The following is a 12,183-nucleotide window of genomic DNA, read 5'->3' as shown; positions in this document are numbered from 1 at the left end:
ACAATCAAGAGGACACCTCAAGGACATGTGTTGACGTCAAAATCAATCTCTTGAGTTCAAGTCAAACTTTGTTTCAAAACTGAGATGAATTCAAGCCAAGGTAGGTCGGCTTTTTCTTTCAAAAATTCAATTCAATGAGTCCTACTTCCACCTCAGATCGACTTGCCTAACATATCATGGATATCTGCCAATGATGCAAAATACAAATTTTTACTAGGGAAAAAAAAATCACAATTCATGTTTTATAGTTTTAGCTTGCTCTCTTGGTTGGTAGTAAAAGGTGAAACCGTTACCTTAACGGCCCTTCCAAGACGGCCCCACACTTCCCGAAAGATGGTATGACATTGTACCACAAGTTTAGGCAGGCATTGTACTTGACATAATGAGTGTCAAATAGCCAATGGAGACAGTTAGTTACACCACGTAAGGAGTTGGGTTTAAATGTTTTCTTGCATCAATACTTTGCTTCTCTCCCTATAAATGCACACCTTCTCCCTTCATCTTCTCCATTGCTACCACAATCATTAACTTCTTGTCCAAGCGCCTTCAAAGTGAAGAGGAGCGAGCAATTAATACATGCTCTCTTTTAGGATCTGCTAGAGATTATATTGAGTCAGGAAAGAGAGGTTCCATGGAAGAATCACAACGCTTTTCCATTACCTGCGAGGAGCATGAAGAGCTCGTATCCAGGTTGAAGGATTGGAGAAGAAGGTAGTGTGTGACGAGATATGAAAAACACTGGAAGCTTTTGATCTCCATCAACTCATTGTTCATGCTGTTTCAATTGAACGATTGCAGGTCGGGAATCAAAGCTCCGAAGATTGAAGTCAGGTTCGAGGATTTGTCGGTGGAGACCGAGGTCCATGCTTCAGGGAGAGTTCTTCCCACCCTTCCGAATGTCATCATCAACACTGCTCAGGTCCCTAATATACCTTCATGGCCCATTTTTACTAGATAGTTATGTTTTCAATACTGTGTCCAAATAATTGAAGGAGCATATAATCAGCTTCAAGAGGCTATGATTGATGAAATCTTACCTCTGTTGATGATTAAACATTCCCTTATCTTAGATTCCTACTTGACAAAAGTTAGATCTTTTTGGTCCCGCAGAAGTTTCATAAACTTGTTTGAATCTGAATAAAGACCATCCATTAGTTTAATATCAATAATACCTACGTAGTGGAGCAGAAGTAATTACTTGCGCTCAATCTACTAGATCAGTACAGTAACAGTAACCTTTAATTGAACTGCATTAAAATGCCTACCTAGCTAGAAATTAAGTTTGGTGCATAATTTGTTTAATCATTTATTCATGGAAAAAACATTGTTCCACAAGTACCTCATCTTTTACTTTTGTCTATGTTAGCATGGAAGATTTCCTAATAGCTCCATCAAAACACTGTGCATTGACACATGGGATAACTCCAATCATGTTCTTTGTCACTTTGTTCGGCCAAGGCGCGTGCGTGCGCTGTTGAGTTCACCATTAAAAATGTGACAGCTGTTGTAGAATAAAGAACCAAATTCATTAGCATTGGGAACCACTGAAATAATAGAGATGTTATTGCTTGCAACTACATTTCTCACCATCAAATGCTTTAGCTACTGTTTAAAAAAAACTATGGAACATGGCAGAAGATTTGAAAGCCATCATGGAAGCTCTTTTGTGATGAAAAATAGCGAGTAAAAGCTGTGTCAGAATACAGTTGTTGCAGATGGTTTAGTCGATATATTTGGGACAACATAGCCATTGCAGATAAAGTCGTTAAAGATGAGTATTTTCAAAGCAATTTGCAACAGTAATCAAGATTATAAACTTATAATAAACAATGGGTTTGATATGGAGAAAGCGTCTGTCCATCAGAATATGCTAAAGCAAGACAAGTAGCATGCTTTTATTTGGAATACTCACTAGGTAAAAGTTAAGTAAGACAAGCTCGATCTACAAGTGCGATCTGGATCATCAAAGCAATTGACCCCCGGAAACAAGCATGCGGTTGTATAAATGGCATAGAATAAATAAGGCTCTTAACTGATGGGAATAGAATAAAGAAAGTGTTGATCTGCCGTTGGCATAATGAATGTAAATTGATCAGCGAATCCTGATCATGGTGTTCCCTGCATTTTACTTAAAATTTTCCTGATGTTTTCGTGTGCCTGCCAAGGTTTTGCCTAACTTAATTGTTCTATGCCTTAACAGGAATTTCTGGGATGGCTAAGAGTGTATGATACAAATAGGAGGCGTGTCAAAGTGCTAAGTGATTTGAAAGGAACTGTAAAGCCATCTAGGTACTCATTTTTAATTCTGTCATTGAGATAGATTGCAAATAGATTGAAGGTTGACTTTTGACTTGCTTCATTGGCACACACAAAAAAAAACACGAATATTTTTACATTTTTTTTTCTTTGGCACAAGAAGACAAGTTTTACTTTTCAGACAGTTCCTACGGGATTTCTTAACTGTACAGTTGGAAGAAGTCTTCAAGAAACATTGTCAGAAAAGTCACGTGCAAACATGGCTGTGTATTAGAATAAACTTTTGAGATTTTAACATTTAGCTGGCACAAATATAGGCACAAGCTTTGATAAATTATTATATTTCTCTAGTCTTCAAATTCACATGCTGTTAAAGACCTCAGCAAAATGCTTGTTTATGTATACATGGAGCTTAGTTAGCAAATAAAAACTCCATATAATTTTGTATATGTTATTTCTAAAAATACTATAAGTAATAAATAAAGAATAATCTTTGAATATTGGGTATAATTTATCCAAAATCCATCTAGCCCATTTGTATTAATCATCCTGTCAACTAGTTTAATTGACCTAACAACCCTAGAGACCCCAACAAAGTTGTTTTGCTCGACTTGCCCAATTTGTTCAGTCTGATTGATGTGCTTGATTGTTTGATTCATCAGGCCTACTTGATTGACTTTGCTCAATTGACACACCCGACTCACTTTCGAGTCATTAGCCCAACCTATCTGATCAATACAATTGCTAGATCGATAAGATCAATTGGATCAACACACCCAACCTATCAACCTTTCTAGACTAATAGGATTTTTTTTTTACTATATTGTTTACAAGCTCGTGTTTTTGGCAAAGTTGGTCAAAGGAATTTAGGCTACAGATACGACAATATCACATAGGCTGAACTTGAACTTCTAACTCAACTAGCAGAGTTAAAGCCATAATAGTCATAAGGTCTTATACAGATGAGAATCATCACCAGGAGCAATTATTCACATAAATACAGAAAGTATGATTTGTATTGATCTAAATTACACGTAGGATGGATTTTGGTCTTATAATAGCGTGCTTAGTAAGCATACTGTCAATTGGACCCACATGATATTTCAATTGGACCCACATGATATGGCATATAGTTGACTGTGTACGAATACCCACAAGACCCATGTATCACATAAACATACGTACAGATGTAGACTAATCAGATTGGCCACATACCTGTATAATTCATAGTATTACGGATGTGGAAGTGAAAAGCTGGGAGGGAGGACTTAGAAATTTGAAGCATCATATAGGCTTGGCTGATGTGTGCTGAGATTTTGTACCATGCTGTAGTAACTCTCCAGAGGCATTTAATTTTGCAACTTGCACTGTTGCACGTCTGCACGAAGTAGATGAAAAGTCAGAACCTTTCATAAATAGGTCACTGTGAATGCCCTGTGTGATATTCTAAACTGTATATAATAAAGCAGTTTCTATAAATTCTCTGAATTGGATTACATAATACGTACACAATTTTGTACTCAAGTTAAATATATCTATTTCAGGATGACACTTGTGCTAGGATCTCCAGGATCAGGAAAGTCGACGTTTTTGAGAGCACTGTCAGGGAAACTAGATCCTAGTTTAAAAGTAAGTATTTATTTTACTTCTCGCCCTATTGTTTCATTAACACAAGTTATCAACTTACAAAGGTTCTATTCTATTTCTTCTGGTTTATTTTTGTACTTGTTTGGTTCTAGGTCACAGGGAAAGTCACATACAATGGACAAAAGATGAACCACTACATTTCACAAAGAATGTGTGCATATGTTAGCCAACTTGACACCCATCAAGCTGAGATGACAGTGAAGGAGACCGTGGAGTTCTCTAGGAAGCTGTTAAATGCCGGAGATGAAAAAGGCAAGGATCTATGTCTTCATTTAATTATTGCTTCTCTTTTAACATCGAAATGGAAAGAGTAAAGCACAACCATTAGACTAAGTTATGCCTACTCCTAGATGATGATTTAATAAGAAGAAAAGTGCTAATATAGATAATACTAAGCAAAAAATATCTAAGCATATAATGCATATCTCACATGAATTAACACTTAGTCAACTTGAAGATGGCGTATGTTTGTTGTAACCAATCAATGGTGCTTTTCCAGAGATGCTTAATGTGAGCACAGGAGAGACAGAAGCAAGCATCAAAAAAGAGACAAATACCAATGCCACGGTAATCATGATTATTCTCCTCTTCCCTTCATTAAAATTTACATAGAGATGAAGCTTAATTGGGACAACTATGGGTTATGCAGGAAACTGAGTTTTCAAAAGATGAAGGGGATTTCATAGTCAACTACATTCTGAAGGTACTCCTTTATTTCCTGCTAAGTACAGCCAAATAAATGGGACCTTTTAGATGTTCATAAGAATTATCTGAAAAGTGTCAGTCCAAACCACTTATTTGGCCATATAAGTTCATGCAGTGAGGGATTGCATGGCATTTGCTTATGGATAAGGACCAGGAGAGCTACACCAATACCTAGCTTGTTTAAGTGCGAGTCTTTGTTTAAGTTGAATTTGAAGAGATTAAATCAGTTAATAGACAAACAAGCAAGTTATATGAATGGCTTAGCTGAACAAGTAAACCTTTTGGTTACAGGAATTGTGATAGTTGGTCAGCATACATACTGCTCAGATTCATATATAAAATGTATATATGAATACAATTTATCAGGTTGACTAATTTTGATTAAGTGAAACATGCAGATTTTGTTGACAATGATGATTAGGTGGATTATTTGATGTAATATGTAATCCATACAAACTCATATTTCAATAAAATAACTAACATTTCTAATAAAATACAGACTGCATGTGCACCCTTACATGCATAGACACACAAGATATGCAGTGACTCAACTGCATATCAGTTATACTTTTCGAAACCTTGTTCAGAAGGATGCAGAATCAGAGTACGATTTATGAAACCTTCTATTTCAATGTAAACCTTTCACTTCTCATGGACAGTAACAAAAATCTCTAGAATGAACGATAGCTAATGAATTAAAAGCATGGGAAACCATTTCCCAGAAGAAGCTTAAAAACTATTTTCATGAAGAAACTAACTTTTATCTTTTGTGACTTCATGTGACTTATTCTTTCAGGTACTTGGCTTGGATGAGTGTGCAAACATAATAATAGGTGATCAGATGAGAAGGGGAATATCTGGAGGACAAAAGAAAAGAGTCACTATTGGTATGCATCTTACCTTTGGAAACATCAGTTCTGCATTTTGTTTAGATCTTTGTAATGTATGTTTTCATGCCCTAAAAAATAGTTAGCAAAAGTTTCGAATTTTTTTTACCTGTCCATTTTCTAACACCATTTCGACATTTCTCAAGATATAATTACAGTGCTTGTGCTAATACCAATTGGATAGGCTAGCTATAATTCATAGCCTACTGTGTGTCCTTTATTGAAGTGTGTTACCATCCCGACAAGAACAAAACAGGTCCCAATATTAGAGACCATCATCACTATGATAAATCTCTTGAAGCAAAAACAAGATATCAAAGAAAGCAGTAGTTATAATCATATTTATTATCTTCACCATCTTCACATGCTTGAAATGACTTTCATTCTGAATCTGAGACATTTGTTTGGCTTGGAAAAAAAAAATACCTGCAGGTGAAATGCTAGTAGGACTAGCACAATGTTTTTTCATGGATGACATTTCCACAGGGCTTGATAGCTCCACAACCTTTCAGATTCTCAAGTTTCTGCAGCAGCTTACACATGCTTTGGATTTCACCATGGTTATATCTTTGCTTCAGCCTACTCAAGAGACATTTGATCTATTTGATGACATAATCCTTCTATGTGAGGGAAAAATTGCTTACCAAGGACCAAGAGAACATGTCCTTAAATATTTTGAATGGATGGGCTTCAAATGTCCTGACAGAAAGAACGTTGCAGACTTCCTGCAAGAGGTATTAACTACCAGTTGTTCCTTCAAGTAACTGATTTCCCATGGATTATTGATTAAGAATTAATTATATAATTTGGAATAGATGTGCTAGGCACTGACTACAAGTTCTTTGTAATTTACAACTTAATGAAAATCCTAGTAGAAGCATATTTCAGAACAGAGAATGGAAAAAGCTTCAAGAATTCTGACTAACAAAAGAAAAGGTTTAAGCATGCTTGAATATGCCACTACAGAAACTAAAAAATAAAAAATATCAAACAAAAAAAAATGTTAAAACTGGATATGTAGGTCTATGAAATTTCTCAGATGAAATGACGTGTGGAATGAACTTATCCAGATAATATCAAAGATGGATCAATCACAATACTGGACGGGTAGCAAAAGTACTTATCAGTACATATCCATACAAAAATTTTCAGAATGCTTCAGATCTTCCAGCTTTGGCCAGCAACTCGAAGAACACTTGCGAAAGCCATACAGCATTGAGGAGGGTGATCAAATTATCAAACTAAACCAGATGTATAGCGTCCCAAAGTGGGAGATATTCAAGGCCAGCTTCTCAAGGGAAAAGCTACTAATGAAGAGAAATTCTCCATTTCACATATTCAAGGCAATACAGATCATCTTGCTGGCATTTATTACTATGACAATTTTCCTCCGAACAACAATGAAACATCAGACAGTAATTGATGGTTACCATTATCTAGGAGCAATATTTGGTGGAGTGGTGATGGTAAAATTCAATGGTATGACAGAATTGCAAATTATCATCAGAAGACTTCCTATCTATTACAAGCAGAGGGAAGTCCTATTTCTGCCAGGATGGGCTTTCCTTTTACCTATTACAATCCTCAGCATCCCAGCCTCATTTGTTGAAGCAGGTCTATGGACAAGTTTGACATACTATGTGATTGGCTTTGCACCATCAGCAATTAGGTAGGCCCACACATATACCTTGTTCCTCAATCTTGATATGGTGGACTTAACACTTGCAATGAATTAAAAAAAAAACATATATTTGTTCCATTGCAGATTCTTGCTACAGTTCTTGGCATTATTTTGTGTGCATCAGATGTCAATGTCACTTTTCCGCTTTATAGCGGTTATCGGAAGAACACAGCTGATGGCTAACACACTTGGGACAGCTACTTTAGTGGCTGTCTACATTCTAGGAGGTTTTGTCATATCCAAAGGTTAGTTTACTTATGGTTTCTCACTTTTTGTATTATAAGATGTAAATCTGGTCCTATCCTGCTTTAACCTTTTTTTCCTAATCATTAAATACTTGTTTAATACGTTGAAAACAGATGCTATTCAATCATGGTTGGTCTGGGGCTATTGGCTATCGCCTTTGACATATGGTCAGAATGCTGTAGCAATCAATGAATTTCTTGATCAAAGATGGAATACGGTATGCTATTAAGGCAATAAAAATTCCAAACTCACTGCTTGAAACTTCTAGCTACAGTAAATATTCTGAAAAGCACTGAAAATGCATATGAAGAAAAGTTTATGACTCCACAGTCATAGCCTTTTGATGACAAAATGAGCAAAGCAATTTATATTTGCTTTCACAAGAATAATAGATAATTCTCCTTATCCATTAGTAATTTCAGAAGAAAATATAATTAATAATGCTTAAATTCTTAAACTAGTAATGCTTCCTTATTCAATGGGATAACTCACTATCAGCAATTATTCTAACAGAAATTTGGCAATGGAGGAAGCACCGAAGATACAGTTGGAAAGACCATTCTTAGACAAAGAGGGATGTTAACAGAGTGGCACTGGTACTGGTACTCTGTAGCGATATTGCTTGCATTTGCACTGGTTTTCAACATTCTCAGCATTGTTGCACTTGAGTACCTACGAGGTATAAATTCCCAGATCTCATCTTCAAGCATACACTTGCATACGTTTATCTAGAATATTATCTAGAGTTAACAAGCATATAGCCTCAATAATGGTGAACTACCCAGCACAAAAACTTCAGAATGAAAATTCAGCCTGTCAACAGCATTTAGAATATCTAAAAGTTCGATAGAAAATCACAAAATAGCATGACTGTATTCATACTAAATTAGACATATTGTCCTTGCTAAATTTTTTAGTTAGAAATGTATCCCAACAAAGTTCAAACAGTTACAAAATAGTCTGTAGTTAACTTCAACTTCTAGCATAAACTTCTACTTGGCAACAACAAACTGGGCTTCCAGAGGTATCAAAAATTTGTTTACAGCTATGAGAATTGGATTTCTGTTGTGAGTAGTGTTTGACTAGGCATGAGCTGAGTTTGGTGAGTTTTGAGTGTTTTTAGCTTAAAGCCAAAACCTATGAGCAAGGGAAAAGACCTTCCAATTAGGTAATTTAATTTTTTTCTCAGCCTTGTGAGGCTAACAAGCAATAAGCACCAATCTTTACTACAAAACGTTACTAGTGATATTCCCTTTCAAATAGCAAACCTCAAATAATTAGGAGATGAGCAAACTCAGCTTGATGATGATAATAGTTCACTGCAGAAATGCTGTTGAAAACTGATTCCACATTGACACGACAAAACATGCAAAAACTACTTCAAAGTTCAAATTGTTTTTTGGTTTCGAGACTCATTTGAACCATAGATCTTTTAGCAGATAGGATGATTGATTTATAGCATCCATCTTTAGTCTCATGTGTGGAATGATACCCAATCAAGTTTCTTTTAATAAATTCCTCCAACAAATGCAGCTCCATTGAGAAGCCGATCCAACATACATATGGCACCTACAGATTTCAAGAAGGTTAATGTAGATGATGCCCAAGCATTAACAGCTCAAGCAACACCCCAGAGAAGGATGTCTCTACCATTTCAACCTCTGACCGTAGCATTCAAAAATATTAATTATTATGTAGACATGCCTAAGGTAAATGGCTAAAGTTTATCATTTCAGACACAAGATCGGTTATTTTGTGCACCTAGTATGTTACATGACTAAGCTCTTCTCTCTAACTGTTTATAGCAACTGAAGCAAGCTGGAGTGAAGCAGGATAAGCTTCAGTTGCTACGGCAAGTCTCTGGAGTCTTCAGGCCTGGAGTACTAACTGCACTAATGGGAGTGACAGGTGCTGGAAAGACTACATTACTAGATGTTTTAGCCGGAAGAAAAACAGCAGGATACGTTGAAGGAAGCATCAAGATATCAGGATATCCAAAAAAGCAGGAAACATTTGCCAGGATTTCAGGATATTGTGAACAATCAGATACTCACTCTCCTTGTCTAACCGTTCTAGAATCTTTATGGTACTCAGCACGGCTTCGTCTTCCATCAGACATAGACACATACACAAGAAGTGTAAGTTATCCCGAATCATAGTTCCAGAAAACCAACAAAAACTAGAACATTTATAACCAAAATGGCCAATCCTTTTGCATGCAAAGCTTACATTGCATCATGCATGCAAAGCTTACATTGCATATTTCATGCATACTGTCATACCTTTGTTTTCTCAAGTAAATCAACTCTGTGTATTTTTTTCCTCTGCTTCAGATGTTCATAGATGAAGTTATGGAATTGGTTGAGCTAAACGAACTGAAGAACGCAATGGTAGGTTTACCAGGAGTAAATGGCCTAGCAGCAGAAGAGCGCAAACGTCTAACAATTGCTGTGGAGTTAGTTTCAAGCCCTTCTATCATATTCATGGATGAACCCACAACAGGCTTAGATGCTAGAGCTGCAGCAATTGTCATGAGAACAGTTAGAAAGGCAGCTGACACCGGGCGAACAATTGTCTGCACAATCCATCAACCAAGCATTGAGATATTTGAAGCTTTCGATGAGGTATTTACCAAAGCTGGCCAGTTTAGTCTATTAATATTAGAGGTATTTACCAAGCACATAGCTGCTTTCCACATCTTTCCTAATCAAACCAACTTTCTTATCATGCTATAAGTTAGTTGTGCACACTACCAGCAAGGGAATCAATAGACTATTTGAAAAGTTTAGCATATATGCATGAAAGTAATTCTCTCTTCCTTTTCAAAGAGACTAGTATTATTAAAACCATGACACATCATATAAACCATTGACTGTAGTCAGAAATTAGAGGCTTCTTGTGCTAGCTGATATATTGGATATGAAACACAAACATAGGTGTGGTAGTAAGCATCATGTTCACAATAATTTAATAAGAATCACAAAGTAAAAGATGTATTAAGAACATCAACGAAATGATGATGAGATGTAATTGAATATGCTTGAAGGTATAAGCTATGTCCACAAAGTATGTGATAACTATTGTCCAACAAGGAAACACAGACCAGGCAAGAATTTAAAGCCTTTGTATCATAGTAGGACAGAGACCAGAGAATAAGTACGTAGATTGGGACTACATACAGATATTTAAGACACTGTATAGAAGTTCCGTGTGCGACTTATTCCTGCCTGTACCCCAAATAGGTTGATTGTTGAACTTGTTGATTTTGTGATTTTCAGTTACTTCTAATGAAAAGAGGAGGGCAGCTTATATACAGTGGACCTTTGGGCAATTTATCGAGGAACATGAGACAATACTTTGAAGTAAGAAAAATCACTAAGCCAGTTTAACAGGAGAAAGAACGAACATGTTTAAACACATACTATGTTTTTTTTCAGGCTATTCCAGGAGTACCAATGATCATAGATGGTCAAAATCCTGCAACGTGGATGTTAAATGTCACTTCTCCTGCCATGGAGTATAAGCTTGGCATAGATTTTGGAACTATATATCGCAATTCATCACTTCACAAGTAAGTTTACCATATCCAACTTGATAGATGTATAAACAAGCATCATCCATCAATTTGATAATGTGCTTCTTGCATCCCTCAGAGACAACATTAACCTGGTTGATGAGTTGAGTGAAAGACAGACTAACACGGAAGACCTTCACTTCAAATCCAAATATACACAAAGTTTTTCATCTCAGTGTATATCCTGCCTGTGGAAACAACATAGATCTTACTGGAAGAATCCAGAGCATAATGTAGTTGGTTTCATCATCACATTCTCAGTATCACTTCTATTTGGTTTAGTCTTATTCTTTAAAATTGGCTCTAGAAGGTAAGAAACCAAGACTCAGTCTATTTACTCTAATTTTATTGTTGACTAATAATTTGTAATAAAAAAACAGAGACACACAACAAGATATTTTCAACATTCTAGGAGCAATGTATGGTTCAGCACTGTTTATTGGCTTCGCAAATGCTAGTGTAGTACAACCTATTGTGGAAAGGGAGAGGATTGTATTTTACCGTGAAAAGGCAGCTGGGATGTATTCTTCTATGCCATATGCCATAGCTCAGGTACAACTGCTAATTCATATAATCATAGACACTGGTGGATGAACAAACAAACAATAAGGGCTTGACTACCAAAAAGAGTAAAATATCCTAGAAAAGTTTTTTCGTGGCTATTTGTCTGCAATCCTTTTTTTAAATAAACTCTCACATATTAGGATTCAGGAAATTGATCTATCTACAACTTCTATAACACTAGTAAAATTCTTCAATTTAGAGAATGCAAAAAATACCTACAAGAAGTGACACAATATAAAGGCCCTTGAGGCCCTTGAAATCAGTGGCAGAGCCAAATATTCCTCTGTTGGAATGACTTACCCCACTAAACTTCATAAGTGCTTCATTGCAAGCATGAAAAATCAATAAAAGAATAAGCTCTTACACCCATAAAATATTTATGTTTGACACCACCAAATTATTAGATTACCAATTATGATTGTAACTCTTTGGTGTAAAAAAATATAGTAAAAAGCATCAAAGTATGTGTCATGTCTGTTTCAATTTCTATGATGTCAATCTGAGTTTAGCTTCTAATGAATAACTGAGATATATGTGTAGATATATAGAACGACCAATTCAAATATTAGATGCCCTAGCAAGATTATTTTTAGAAAAGTATGAGGTTGATCCCACTAGAATGC

General features: G+C 36.0%; 1 long non-coding RNA gene and 1 pseudogene across 3 annotated transcripts; one reads left to right on the top strand and one right to left on the bottom strand.

The window, feature by feature from the left end:
• Positions 1 to 665: 665 nt before the first annotated feature.
• Positions 666 to 11,591, top strand: LOC141846312 (ABC transporter G family member 45-like; annotated as a pseudogene).
• LOC141846314 (uncharacterized) lies at positions 827 to 6,013 on the bottom strand. Of its 3 annotated transcripts, none has more exons than XR_012603329.1 (6): positions 5,922 to 6,013; positions 3,472 to 3,634; positions 1,588 to 1,690; positions 1,340 to 1,501; positions 1,038 to 1,133; positions 827 to 950 (listed from the first exon to the last, which is right to left on the bottom strand). It is a non-coding gene; the product is annotated as an uncharacterized LOC141846314 (long non-coding RNA). The 3 variants fall into 3 exon arrangements; XR_012603331.1 differs by having other exon boundaries at positions 827 to 932; XR_012603330.1 differs by lacking the exon at positions 1,588 to 1,690.
• Positions 11,592 to 12,183: the final 592 nt, after the last annotated feature.

Source organism: Curcuma longa, chromosome 15, assembly GCF_044706935.1.
Source record: "Curcuma longa cultivar G26 ecotype Majalengka, Jawa Barat chromosome 15, ITB_CL_G26_1.1, whole genome shotgun sequence".
Taxonomy (NCBI): domain Eukaryota; kingdom Viridiplantae; phylum Streptophyta; class Magnoliopsida; order Zingiberales; family Zingiberaceae; genus Curcuma; species Curcuma longa.
Note: the sequence above shows the minus strand (reverse complement) of the source record. Positions and strands in the feature narration are given on the sequence as shown.